This window comes from Dromaius novaehollandiae, chromosome 7 (genome assembly GCF_036370855.1).
Source record: "Dromaius novaehollandiae isolate bDroNov1 chromosome 7, bDroNov1.hap1, whole genome shotgun sequence".
Lineage (NCBI taxonomy): Eukaryota > Metazoa > Chordata > Aves > Casuariiformes > Dromaiidae > Dromaius > Dromaius novaehollandiae.
This window is the reverse complement of record NC_088104.1, coordinates 42797748-42811293: the sequence shown is the minus strand read 5'-3', so window position 1 is coordinate 42811293 and position 13546 is coordinate 42797748. Positions and strand designations below refer to the sequence as shown.

The 13546-nt window shown below is 50.6% G+C and overlaps 1 protein-coding gene across 15 annotated transcripts in view; it reads right to left on the bottom strand.

Moving 5' to 3' along the window:
- Positions 1-2189, bottom strand: part of COL6A3 (collagen type VI alpha 3 chain) — a 67303-nt gene extending 65114 nt beyond the window's left edge. For 7 of the 15 annotated variants that reach the window (XM_064515386.1, XM_064515387.1, XM_064515388.1 and 4 more), the window contains exon 1: positions 1843-2189. The gene's annotated coding sequence lies outside the window, so the exon portion shown is untranslated. The remainder of the gene's footprint in view (positions 1-1842) is intronic. The other 8 variants (XM_026104687.2, XM_064515396.1, XM_064515393.1 and 5 more) reach the window with 5 other exon arrangements.
- Positions 2190-13546: the final 11357 nt, after the last annotated feature.

Here is a 13546-nt window from a genome sequence, read left to right as displayed (position 1 = left end):
GTGATGGGCATGCGGAGCAGCAACACTTGACTTCTGATTCACAGGAGAAAACAGGCAGGAAATACCACCTAGAGCTAAAGCCTGCGCTGTGCATGATGAACAGGGTGGCAGGTTTGTCCCTGTGCCGCAAACCAAGTGCGAGAGCATTGAGAGTGGGAGGAAAAAGCCGAGGCTGGCATGGCTGTGCCGTTATCCGAGCTTGCACCGACACATGCAACAAGACGCTCCCTCCCCTCCCATTCCCAGATAGGCACAGAGGAAAAGTTGAGAGTAATGCCATTTTTCTCTTGGATATATAGAAATGTGGTGGGAATTGGTTTAGCTGACCGTGAAATCGGGGGAAATAAATGCAGTTAAACAAAAAGAAAACAATGGAAAATCCAGAAAAATGGGTACGCACAGAATGAATGAATGAACAAATGATGCAGGACAGCGGCAGCCTGCATGCATGCTGTCCCACACTCCCGTTCCCAAAATGGTGTTGCATCCCTGGTTACAGTTTACCTCTTGGCAATGAACTGGGTGGAATGAGGGTATAAAGTTGGGTTTAAAAAAGTCTACTTTCCCCAAGCTGTGTCAGCCACATCAACTTGTATCAATATCTCTGGAGGGATGGCACTTGGGAGATGCAAAGTCACCTCTCTGCTCTGCCACAGGGTTCCTAAATGCCCTTGGAAATGCCACCCAGCTCTCCGCAACGGCTTCCCAGCTGCTTCAGAGACTGCTGCCAGGGCTCCGAGACGCTCACAAACAGGGCGATTGTGTCCCACTACTTCAGCCTAGTAATTATCCAGCCACAAATATCAATGTATAATTTGTTTTTAACCAACAAGTAATGGGGTAGAGACAGAAGTCTGAAAAAAATGCAGCATTCCTCCCCAGAGAGGGGGAGATGAATCATCGCAAGGACCAGAAATGAGCTGTGAGCTTCCCACTGCGCCTGCTGGACCGCGAGCGGCTTGGGCCACCTCCGCTCCGGCCACTTTTGGCCCCCGGGCTTGGTCAGGAAACCCATTTGGCTGCAAGGGTTTCTTGCGCCAGGCTCCAGCTGGGAAGTGAGGGCTTGGCACCAGAGGGGCTGTGGTGGGGTGGCTCGGCGATTAGTCACAGCGACCCTCCTCTGCAAGAGTGTCGGCGCGGGGAGCCTGGGGCGAAGGAGGAGATGGGCTGGGAAAGGCAGGAGGGAGTGATCTGCGGGGAGAGGGGAGGCAGCTCTGGGCAAGGTTGCAAAGCCCTTCCCTTTGTGGAGGGGAAAAAAACCCTGACATTTGGCCAATATCCCTCAGGACACCCCTTACCCCGACCTCTCCTTGGGTGCTGTAGACCACTACATGCCCTCCTCAGGCTGCTTGCCCTGCCAGCCCCTTGCCCCAGTCCAGGGCATCCAGCTTGGGCACTTGCTTTTCCCTGTCCCATCTCGGATGAAGCTGTTGCTGCAATAGTTTCAAGGCATCAAAGGCTATCACTGGCCCACAGTGGCAAAAAACCCTGCTCACTTTTTTCTTTGTGTTTGTTTTTTAATTAATGGCTTGGTATTAATTCCTGCCTGATGTCTGGTTCTCACCGCGCACCTGCGCTGCATCTCGGAGGATCCCGGGGTGCTCAGCCCGCTCGGGATGAGCAAGGCTGCAGCACGGTCCTGCTTTTTCAAGCATCGTGAAAGCCTGAGGCGAGTTTTTCCGCTGAGGCGAGATTGCCCTGGGCATGGAAATAGCTTTGCCTAAAATGCCTTGAAAACTCCCCAAAGAATAGCTGCCTTGAGGAGGGGATGCTCAGTGCGGGAGCAGGGCAGGGAGACGAGCCCAGGCTACGAGGCGCTCCGGTGCGGAAAGAAACACTTACCCCTGAGCGAACCTGGAGAGTTGCTTTTTTCCCAGAGTTTTCACCCCGAAGGATTTTTCACCCTTGCTTCATGGTGGTGCTTGGCCTCCCCGTTCCTCCGTTGCCTTCCTCCCCGGTGCCAAGAGGATGAGCGGGGGGTACCGAAACTCCTGTGGCCCCCGGCGAGACGGCGGCCGCGGGTCTGAGCGGCGCGGGAGGAGGCAGCTCGCGCTGGAGCACGGGGGCCGGCCGCGGCAGCGCTGCAAATGAAATCCAGATTGCTGCTGCTGGCGTTCGCCGGGCTGAGGTCAGAGCGCCTCATCACACGAACCGCCTCCTGGGACGGCCCCGCGCTCGGCCTCGCTGTGTGGCTTTCCCTGCCCTGCCCCGCGCTGGCTGCCTTCGAAACGCTTTTTTTTTTTTTTTGCTATTATCTATAAGAAGGAGTGGGGGGGAAAGTGCACGCTTGTCCTTGCAGCTCTGCCGAATCTATTTTAACAACGCATCCTTTGGTCGGAAAGGGTTCGGTCTGGATGTTGGCAGCGGCCGGGACGTGCCAAGGGCTGTGCCAAGTCAAGCAAGGCTCTGTCGGAGCAGCCTGGGAGGGCGGCTGAGGCTGGAGAAACCTCTGCCCGGCATCTCCTCGCCGTGAACATCTGTGCAGGGAGAGAGGGGGCTTTTTAACCCTGTTTCCTATTTACATGCAACAGCCTTTTCACGTGCCCCTGCCCTGGCTGAGGGGGAGAAGGGTGCGGGGTTGTCTCCCCCATGCTACCTGGAAAAGAAAAGTTAGGGCCATAGACAACATACTGAGGAAATATATGTATATATCCATACATATATGATATTTTAAAAGACATGCAGCCTAATCAAATTCTTGGAGCTGAAGTTCAAAAAGTGCCCTCATTGAATCAGGCTCAAATGGCAAGTGCCTGATCAGTTAGGTGAGTATTTTCCCCCCATATTTGTATTATACCTTCTATCTTTCATTAGACAAAGCCACTTGGACAGCTTCGGGGGATATTTTTAGCCCTCTGCCTCTGAAATGACAGAATGGCATTGGCCGAATTTAAACATTTTGGTTTGGATTAGGTTTTGTTTGTAAGAAGTTAGGGTATGGAAGCATTAATTCTTATCTCATACCCTTGTTTGTGCCCTTATAAGGCTGGAACTGAGACTGTCTTGCAGGAATCAAACAGTCAAATTCTCTTTGGCGGGTTTAAACAGGGATTTATTATGTTTGCTCTTGATTTTGTGCTATTTGAAATACTAGCCACATTTGGGAAAAAAAAAATAGCTGGAGTGCTTCAGGGAAGTGCCGAGTTCTTGAATTGATGCAATAGCCAGTTTTAGCAATGGTGCCTGGCTTCCTTGCTACGCCGGCTATGTTAAAGAGCAAATGTGAAGGCTAACCTCATGGAAGGATGCGGGGCAAGCATCTATATCGGGTGCCCGAAAGAAAATAGGTCCCCTCCCCAAAACAGAGCGATGCCTCTTTGCGCAGCAGGCCCTTGCTGTGACTGCGCTCGTGGATCCTGCTCCTTGTTTCCAGCTCCCTGGCCCCAATTCTGGGCTCTCCTGTGCTGTTCGCACCTCCTGCTCCTGCCTGAGCTACACTCAGCCCCATAATTAATCAATATTAGTAAAACTGGCTGCTGTGAAAAGGCAATGGGTCATCACCTCCCTCTTTAGGAGCAGAAAGAAATTATCCTGCACAGTAGCTTTGTGCTCTCCCAGAGAGAACGTGAATGCAAATCTCATGCTGAGGGAGTTTATTGATGGGCCAGTATAAAACTGGGTGATAAATATTTGGGCTTTTTTCCTTCTCCGTGTTGACTAGCATAATGTGAACACCCACAGCAGCATTGCTACCCTAACTGGGAGGCTAAACGAAGGATTGGAGGGAACAAAAATCCTGCAGAACTGCAGCAGGGTCTGCTGGGAAGCAATGAGAAGTCAGTAACAGCAGTGTAGATGGAGCGAGTGACAGCCGAGAGGACCACATGCACGCGGTGGAGGTGCAGTTTGTTGGCACCAATGTCCAAACCAAAAGATTTTCCTCTCAAATTCAGTTGTTGGGGGGAGGCAGGGGGGTGGTTAAGAGCGCAACAGCAACGTTGTAATGGTGCGAGCGCTGTGGGAAATGGTAGTAAGCGTCTGTGACTGTCGGGCAGTGATGGGTGCTCCACGTGATGGCCCTTGCTCTTGTGTCGCCACCACTGTCACATATTGCAGTTGTGCCTTAAGCCTCAGCTGCAGGGATGTGACACTAAGGAGATGTCCCACATCTGTGCTAAAGCCTTTAGCTCTGTGCTAGGACAAATGCACGGCTCTGTTCAAGCCTTTAAAATGAACGGATGAGGCCTCCTGAATGGACCGAGGAGGCAGGTGAAGCAAGGTGTAACAACTTGCTAACTGAGGGCAGTGTCAGGGTTAAAGCACTAGACAGGGAGTCGGGAGCCTGGAGCTCCGCCACCGCCTGGCTGCGTGGCCCTGGGCATGTCGCTTTGCCTGTCGGGCACGGAGCCAGGCATGGCACAGCGCACGCTCCTTGCCACGCTCTCCAGGAGCACCGGCTGCTGGGAGCTGATGTCGGTGCTCCGCACACATCCCTTCCCTTTGCTGCCCCTGTGCTCCTCGGGGCTGCGTCTCTTGGAGTCGGTCCTTGCCAGCTGCTCATTTCAGAGGGGAAATAATAAATTTCAGAGGGGAAGTAATAAATGTACTTGACGCTGCGTGCCCTGTACCCTCACTCCCACCTCGTCTGTGTGTCTCGGCTTCGTTGTCGCCCATGTGCAGCACCCAGCAAGGATTACTTCAACCAGCTGGGGTCCAGCACTTCCCTTCGATTCACTGCTGTCCATGCACACCATCCTGGCTCAGTCATGTGAGAGCAGTAACTGAGATGCATACTGCCTTCACTTCAGATATGCGCTAGAAAAATTAAAAAATAGTATTAATAAAAGAACCAGGAAAACATTTTTAAATGATTGGCAATAACAAAAGAATAAAATGCAGGAATGCTCCAGCCACCCCAGAACAGTAGTGGAAAAATAGCCAAAATACAGGATCATAGATAAATAATGTAACAATATTGGCAAAACACACATGGCCTGCATTACATGCAGCTCTGCTGAAAACATTGCAAGTTAGTATTTATTCTTCTTGTGATGCAGACTCTGTCTTAACATGGTTTTCATATTAAAGTGACTTTTACCAGGTGCTCCAATAATTAAATGAGAATGAGAGGGGTCTTAAATTCCCCTAGGACTGGCTTTATGGCTGTAATAACCAAGCTAAAAGGTTTCCCTTTCCAAAGAGGCTTTGCAGCTGGAGCGCGGGGCTATGCAGCCGGCCAGGATGCAGAGGGTGTTTTGGGGTGGGCGTCACGGGTGCCAGCAGCAGAGCCAGGCTGCTTTCGCTCCTTGGGCGCCAAACAACCCCCCTTTGATGGCTAACGGGGTGAATCACAGCGGGCTGGTCACTTCTAGAGCTGGCAAGCAAGGGCAGTGCCTGACTTTAGCAAGGTTTCCTCCCTGATGTATTAATAAATAGATGTGATTAATGCTATGAGTCAGGAAGAGGGTTTTGAGGAATTCTCTTTCCACTGGCTGTATATATATATAAAAAAAAAAAAGCTGTGTGTTTTCCTTATTACCTCCTATTGCCAAGGGGGTCTCAGCCCATGGCTGCAGAGGGGGGCACTGGAGTCGTACAGGCTGGTGGCCGTGTTTGGGCACCTGCTGGGTGTTTCTCATCAAAGCCCCCCTTGCTGGGAGCCGGGGTGCAGAAAGGCCTGGGCACGGCTGCGTGACCATCAGCTCATCTGTAAATCACCTTTCTGGCTGCTGCCGTGTTCCTGCTGCCCGCGGAGATGCTTTCTCGAGGGAAAGCAGCGGAGGTGAGAAGCGCTGCCTTGAGCCTTGCCTAATTGAGATGAACCAGTTTTCTGCAAAGGAATAGCACCATCGAAGAGCAACACGCTTCGATAGTCCTCCTTGAGCACCATCTACTGGCGTTTTCTCTGGGGGCTCCCAGCGCAAGCTTGCCTAAAGAAGACTCTTCCATAAATCTCCGCCTCTGCCAGGCCGCTGTTGCTGGTCCCACCAAAGCTGTGGGTCGCCCTGCTCTTCTTTTCTCAACACCCCGAGAATCTGCATGGGGCATTAGACAGGTAGGGGCTAGTTGTGCGTCTCTGATGCAGTTATCACCGTTAGCAAGCTGTTTTCTCTGCTTTCAAAACAAGACAGAGAGCTGTTCTGCTAAAACAAGGGACTGGCATTCCAGATTGCATTATAATTTTGCTTGCAATAGATGGTTTTAATTAGTTCTGATGGGGTTTGCCATTGCTGTCTTCCAAATACTTTCCCCCCCATCAGGAAACAATCCAGGAAATATTTTCTGAGGCTTTTCCTGGTTCTGCTTTTCTCTAAACTTTGTTTCTCTGTTGCCTCTGCGTAGACATCTCCCTGATGCATTGTACCATGTTCGATACTGTGCTTGGGTTTAAAACTGCCTCCTTCATGCTCCTTCCAGCATGAAGTTGGTCATGTTCACGCTCTTTCCAGCGTGACGTTGTGATGCCAAGTTGAATGCAAGCTGCATTAGGAGGAGGCTCACAAAAGCCGCAGAGGGGCCCTTGCCCTGGGGCTTAGAGCACCTCAGGACCTGCCTGCAAACTGGGCTTGGTTGTAATCAAGAGCAAATCTCCTACTGGGCCCCAGGGAGTTAGGTCGTGCCCATAGCATGGGATATCCATGCGCTCCCAGAACTGCAGGGCTCCCCGCGGGGTGAAGACTCGGGCTTAGGGCTTGGCGTGGTGCAGAGGAAACCTTAGGTCAGGGCTTGCTCTAGCACTGGCTGTATGATTTGGGGTAATTTATCTACCCTGTCTTAGCTCTGCTTTTATAAGATAGTGGGTTTTGCCCCCCAAGCTCATGTGAAGGGCAAGAAATAATGATGAGTGCAAATGCCTCAATGTTTTTGTTTTTCTGTCTGTGTTATAATTCAAAATCAAAGGTGAAATAAGAGCTTCACCTAGTCGGGTCTAATAGGGGTACACTGGAGTTACTGAAACGTGTTATGCCGTGTGTCCTTTTGCCCAAATGAAAGCTCCTTAGAATTCCTGCATGTGCTGGAAAACACGTTGCTTTTGAGAAATCAGCACTGCTTAGAAGGGAAAATGTTTTGTTGGAGTGTTTCCAAGCAAGTCTAATACCACTAATAAATCATAGTGACAGGATAACCCCAGAAGAAGTAATAAAAATAAGCCTGTAACAGAGCTACGTAGATTGTGTGAATGTATATACTCTTTAGCCATGTTTGTAGGGACACTAGGAGAGACCATAACTCAGCTGAAGAAATCTGGAGCCTGACCAGCTAAATCTTGCAAAAAGGCCTCCTGTTGTAAAAGCTTTTCAATGCCTCTAACGACAAGGAGCAAATTGCTCTCAAATATGCAAATAATTTGGATGCTTTTCCCTCCTGTGTAGCTTGTAGGTTAGTAAATTGTAACATGAACCATAATGTTCAGCTTGTAGGAATGGTGTTAGCTGAACTCTTTCAGGATAAAACGTGCCGCTTGGGAAAAGTGTGGGAGATGCGTTTAGGCCAAAGCTGGCCACACCGGCCATTGCTTTGGACTGTGTCCACACTCTGATATTAGAGACTTCCAGGTGGTGCCTCTAGTGAGGGGAGTGAAAAAATCCTTCGAGGTCTTGGCCTCCACCTTCTGTGGCAACCTCAAAGATGTGCTCCTTGAAGCCGGTTGAATTTCAATGGTTTGGTGAAACTTTGCATTTTGTGAAGGAAATGACTGTTACCAATTATTTGGGAAAGAGATGATCTTGAATTGAGAAAAAGCCAGAAATACCCACTACCCCAGAAGGATGGGGTGATGCCATGGTAGATGGGCCTGAAGAAGGAATACAGTGTATTATCCATGCATGTGAATGAGAGTGACATTAGTGGGGAACACACAGCGGGTAAAAATTGAGGTTTTGCTGTAGGCAGCTCATTGAAGACCTGTGGTTGTCATGCCCCAGTGGTAAAAAGAAAAATACAAGGGGCAGTGAACTGGCAGATGAGCACAGCTCATGCAGGCTAAGCATGGTAACGTGATCAGGGGTTTAACCTTCCCTCCCCATCTTCCCTCGTGGGCCCTCACGCAACATCTTGCTTTCTTCTCTGCAGTTTATTTTCTTTTATTGGGGTCTGAGCTGCTGTGCGGACCAGCAGGGAGCTGGAAGCGGTCCTGCTGCAAAGCCCAAATCTTCATCCCGGACAACCCCTGGCCATCGCTCATCCCAGCTTCCTCAGAAACTGAGGGTGAAGGCAGATTTCCCAGGAATAAAAAAGTAGCATTAGCTCAACGCTAACTGCATCACGGCTTGCTTTTGCTAAAGGTAGTAGTCTAGGGATAGGATGAACAGCTGCAGCAACGTGAAAGCCACTTCCTCAGCTTGCTTCCCCTCCAGGGAGGCAGGCAAGGGAAAATGCACCGTTTGGTGGCCATGGGCTGCAGGGAAACGCGTCGCAGCCTGTCCCCAGCATCAGCACTGCCATGTCCCGCTCCATCTGCCTGGGCTCAGGGCAGGGGCATGTCCTGGTGCAAGGGTCAGCGGGGGTGGCAGGGGGCTTGTTGTCCCAGGGGGAAATCCCAAGCGCAGTAAGGGATCATGCTGTATTGGCGGCTGTGGTCCAGGCCATGTAATCTGCTTGCTAGCTTATAAACATCCCGTCGTTTGATGAGGTGCCGATCTAAACAGCGTCTCTGCATCTTAGCTATTTTGTTTGGAATGCGTAAAACCCCAGGAAACAGCATGTGTGTGGCTGTTATATATATTTATTCCTCGGGGGCTTGTCTGTGATTTCCACCAAACATATGGAACAGCTTGTACTCGAGACATTTGGGTCTGAGGCATCCTTTGGAGACGCTGTGCTTTTAACAAAGAGTTAAAACTCTCCCCTTCTGGCCGGTGGCATGGCATTGTGGTGCTCTAGGTATAGCTATTTGGGTATAGCTGATGAGGTATGATTTGGGAGATGCCAAATTTCCCACTGCTGCAAATGGTGGAAGCTCCTCTGGAGGCTAAAAAGCCATTCTCTTCCCCCGCCCCCCAATCCATCTACAAGCTCTCCTGAATATACATTCCAGAGCAATGTATTTTTCTGCATTAGAGCCGCATCAGAAACACTGATGCAACATGAATCACTAATTAGATAGTTTTTCTTTGACCAAATACCGGTTCTTCAGTACTGTCAGGTTGCACCTGCAAATTTTGGTCTCCCTTTGGGCAGCTGCCAGCTCCTGCAGATACCCGCAATACCTGCAGAGCCAGGAGCTGCACGGAGCCACGCTGCGTCCCGTCACCCCAGGCTTAGGATATCCCAGGATGTGAAAGATCAACCTGTCTCGAGGCAGGAAGAAGTGGGGAAGGCTTGCATGGTTACTGTTGCTGTTTACCACCCTTTCCAATGGCTCATGGCAGGAGGGAGTGGAAAAAAAGCCTTCAATGCTCCTTATAAAACATGGATCCGGCAAACTTGCCAGCCTTACTAATGCAGTCTCAGTCAAACATTTCATTCATTCGTTCTGCAGCGGGACACGTGAAAATCACATCACTTGCCCAAGGCAGAACAACGGCACACTTGTCCCTAAAAAATACCCCCGCTGCCTAGCAGAAACGCTGCCGACCTCTATGGGACCAAGCACCTATAGGGGTAAAACCCAGGGTGAACAAGCCCGAGCAGCAGCGAAGCCCTAGCAAATGGCTCTGGCTCCCCATGGTCCAGAAACAAGTTGGCCAGGCACCGTGTTGGCCCCAGTCCCCTTCGCTCTGGAACAGCATGTTACCAGCATGCAAATTCCCCGTCACCCCCTCCCAGGGAGGAGGCAGGCGGAGAGAGTGAGTTTGCAGCAAAGGACACTCTTTTTATAATTTTGTTGCTTCCAAACAGGCTGCAAACAGGCACTTTGCACCGTCATAGTCCTCCCAGGAACATGCCACCGTGGAGATGAAGGAAATGCCTCGGGCCCTTTCGCAGTGGAAGAGCTGACCCGCAAAGGCGAGCGCGGGGCAAGGAGGTTGCCCAGCCAGATGCATGGCATCAATGGGCAGCTCTGGCAAAGTTTATGAGGTTGCATTTGCTGCAGGTTTTGGGGTTTTTTTGTTTTTTCTGGGTCTTTTTGCTTTCTCACAGATTCATACTGAGTGTGCTAAGGGTTTTCCACCTTTCTCCGTTTTTGTAGGAGTTTCATTAAAAGTCTGGGGCAATCAAATTGCTTTTCTAGTCTGATAGATGAGATGGGTTAGCAAACTTCTGTCTTAAAGCCCGTTCTCCATCAAACCTTCTGGTAAATGCTGGGCTAGCAGAGGCTTGTTAAGTGCAAAATGACTCTATTTCAGACCATTTTTGGAGGGTGGGAAGATGCAAAAACTGCAGTGCAGCAGGTCTGACAGAGACTGCTGTCTAGCAAGGCTCTCTCTGTAACTGGAGTTTAAAATCTCCCTTCCTGTTGTTGCTTTTCTGCTCGGCAGCAAACAAGACACGTTTTCTCTGGTGATCTCCAAAAAGGCCTCCACTTCATCTTAAAGCGGAGGCCAAGTGGCCAGCTTGCACCATCCATAAATGCCAAATTCGTGACAACACGACGCAGACTCGCTTCTGTGCATTATGGAGAGCTGTCATTTGTTTCCTCTCCCAAATCACAATTAATCCACATTATGCTCCCTCCCAGCCTTTTGAGCAATCTAATAGCTTTGAAGATTTTTGTCCTCTGGCAACAGCAGCTTTTATTCCTTAATCCATCAAACTCATTGTTCTTCAACAGAAAACCCCAAATCCAGCCCGGACTCCTTTGCCATGTGTTTTTGCTTTGCCGCGGTCTCATGCTGACAGCATCTTACCCAGGGGGTGGGTTTCTTTGGCCACCAGCGCAAGAGCAGCCTTGGTGGGGAGGTGGCAGCAGAAATGAGTCTTCCCAGCCTTTGCTTAGTCTGCAAGGAAAAAGTCAGTCTGGAGAAGACGCCGTGGCAGGAGGGACACCAGAGCCTCAGTAAGGCTTGTTTGAGGATGGGCATGTTTGCCTTAGCCTCGGTGCGAGGTGCCTCCTCGCCTCCAAAGCTTTGCATTGAGCGGGCGCAAAAGCACCAGCCAGCACCCCAGGCTCAGCAGGGAGTCCCACGGGCAGAGCGCGACTGGCTGCGGAGCTCACGCCGAAGGATTTTGCAGATCTGAAGCACCAGTTCAGTAATTTGATTCCCTCCTCCGGTTCGCGGGAGGGAGACTTTGGTCTAGCAGGGACGTGCAGTGGTGTACAGAGTACAGCATGTACGTAGTTCTCGCTGACAGCAGCATGTTCTCACTAATTTCTCAGTTGATCTATAGCCTTTAGGAGCCTGCCGCTAACATCCTTTTCGCTGTGCCGTATAGGAGCATGAGTCTCCTCAGAAAACATCTGGCCGTCTAGTTTCGCCAGCTCTCTGCTCTGCAAGTCCCTGGATAAAATTAGACACTCGCAGGCTGAATGAAAATACATTGTATGTGAAACAGTTCCCCGCTGAGACTTGTGTCTCAAAGCAGAAAGCGAGGAAGTTTGTAATAATCTTACGCTTCGTTTCCCTGGAAGGATTGATCTGGCCGATGTCTCAACAGCAGGAGTATTGTTCGGGGCAAGATGACGCAGTAATCGGATATCTAGCAGGGAGAGTTGCCCTCGGCACCTACAGCAAGATCCCGGTGTCCAGGCAGCTGGATAAATCACAGCCAGACCTGCCTGCAGCAAGCAAACACACCAGCAACTTTCCATAAAATACATCCCTAAAGCAGAGTCCGGGGCCTGGGCGGAAACGGCACCGCTCTCGCCCTTCGCTGAATGCAGCCCCGAGTCGGTCAGCTCCCCCGAGGTCAAAACACGTGCAGAAGAGCGCTGAACTAACACCGACCGCTCGAGCTAGGACAGCAGGGAGCCCGTTCCAGGGAGAAATAACAAAGCAGATCATTAAAAGACAATCTGGCCATTCCCGATAAATGCAGGACGAAGGGAAGCCGCGGAAGGAAAGCACTGCCAGTGGAAACTGGCTGGGCAGCGCCTGGCCCCGAAGGACTGCTGAGCCGAAGCAGCGGGGAAAAATCATCTTAGCAGACCTGCTTTGATAGCCATTGCTTGAGTGTTCAGTTTAATTAATTCTCCTCTGTGTCCAACCTTTCCAGACAGCCGCTCTTTCTTCTGAGGTCTTTGTGGCCTGGGGTGTCACAGGTAAATTGCAGTGGCTTTACATGATTTTTTTATTTTAAGGCAGCCTGTATGGCCCTGCTGTGCAAAGTGCTGGACAAACCCCATGTGAGCAATGGTCTTGGTCCCAAAGGACACTCGTCCCAAAGGGCAAGGCCAAACAGATAAGTAGTAAATGGAGAAGAGGAAAATGCACCATTTCTGCCTGAGCCAGGCGCTTCCCTGTCACAAACTGGTGGCCCCCAAGCATCACCACAAAGCTAGCGTTGCCATGAGGTTTCTAACGGGGGGTTATTTGAAGGAGGATGGCAGCATTTACCTGGGACAGGGTGGGCCTAGCTGTACAAGCATCAAGTCCTCTTTGATATGAAACAGCAGGACAGATTTTACAGAATGACTTAAAATGCTTCACAAAAATGCCAATTTGGCCTTTCCTCAACTAAGATGAGGAATACCAAAAAGAGAGAGGAGGAGATGTGTTTTTTTCCCCCATCAGAGGCCAGCCCTGGCTGGGCTTCACCACAGTCATGGGATAGCAGTTGGGATTTTTCTTCTCTAGCAACAGAAGAAAGAGGGAGGAGAAAGGACAACTTTAAGCACTCCCCAGAGGTTGGGAGAGCTTTCCAAAGGTAAAAAATAAAAGCCACTCTTAGAGATGGTGTTTGTTTCTTTTCCATGGTTTAAGCTTTTTTGGAGGGTGGGGAGGCCACCTCCTCATTGACAGTACCTGGCAAGAGAGCTGTTAAAAAAAACAGTTTGCGAAAGAAGTATGCAGTGTCTTCGTTAAGACAAAAATCCCTCGGTGTTTTGTCTCCGTGCCCAGACCCAGCTCGTACAGCGCTCGGCCCCAAACCAGGCGCTGTGGAGCATGCAGAACGTGCCCGGCCAAGGGAGGCCACATGGCCCCACCGCTGCTGGAGCTGAGCTGCTCCAGAGCACTGAATCTCGAGAGATCTTGGCTGTCTGAGGTCGCAGAGGGAGATTTCTGGAGATAGACCTAAACTACAGTTCTCTTGGGAGATCCTGGATCTGGCTGATACTAGGAAGTCTTCAGTCAGACAGAGCTGCTGTGATGGTGTTGTATTTTGTGTATAAAAAGTGTACTCCTGGCCCAGAGCCTCAGCTCTGAGAGCTGTTGTCAGTGAGTGATGATAGCCTACCCCTGTTTCCCCGTGGACTTTGGGAGGAATACGGTGTTCCTGCAGACCTAATTCAGAGGAGGAATTTTATTTGCCACGTGTGTCAGGCATTGCTTCAGTGTTTATACAACAAGTACAATACAACCATCCCGTGGGATGTCTCCAGGTTTCCGCCAGCTGGATGAGGATGTCAATATTTTACCTTGACAGATTGTTCTTCTGGAGGAGGCCAGCAAGTGAGCACAACATGTGTTTTCACACACCAGCCCGGGCTCTGCTCAGGCCATGCAGAGGGGAGCCCTGATGGTACAGCCTACCCATGCTCCCCCCCCGGCTTGCCTTGCCCAGG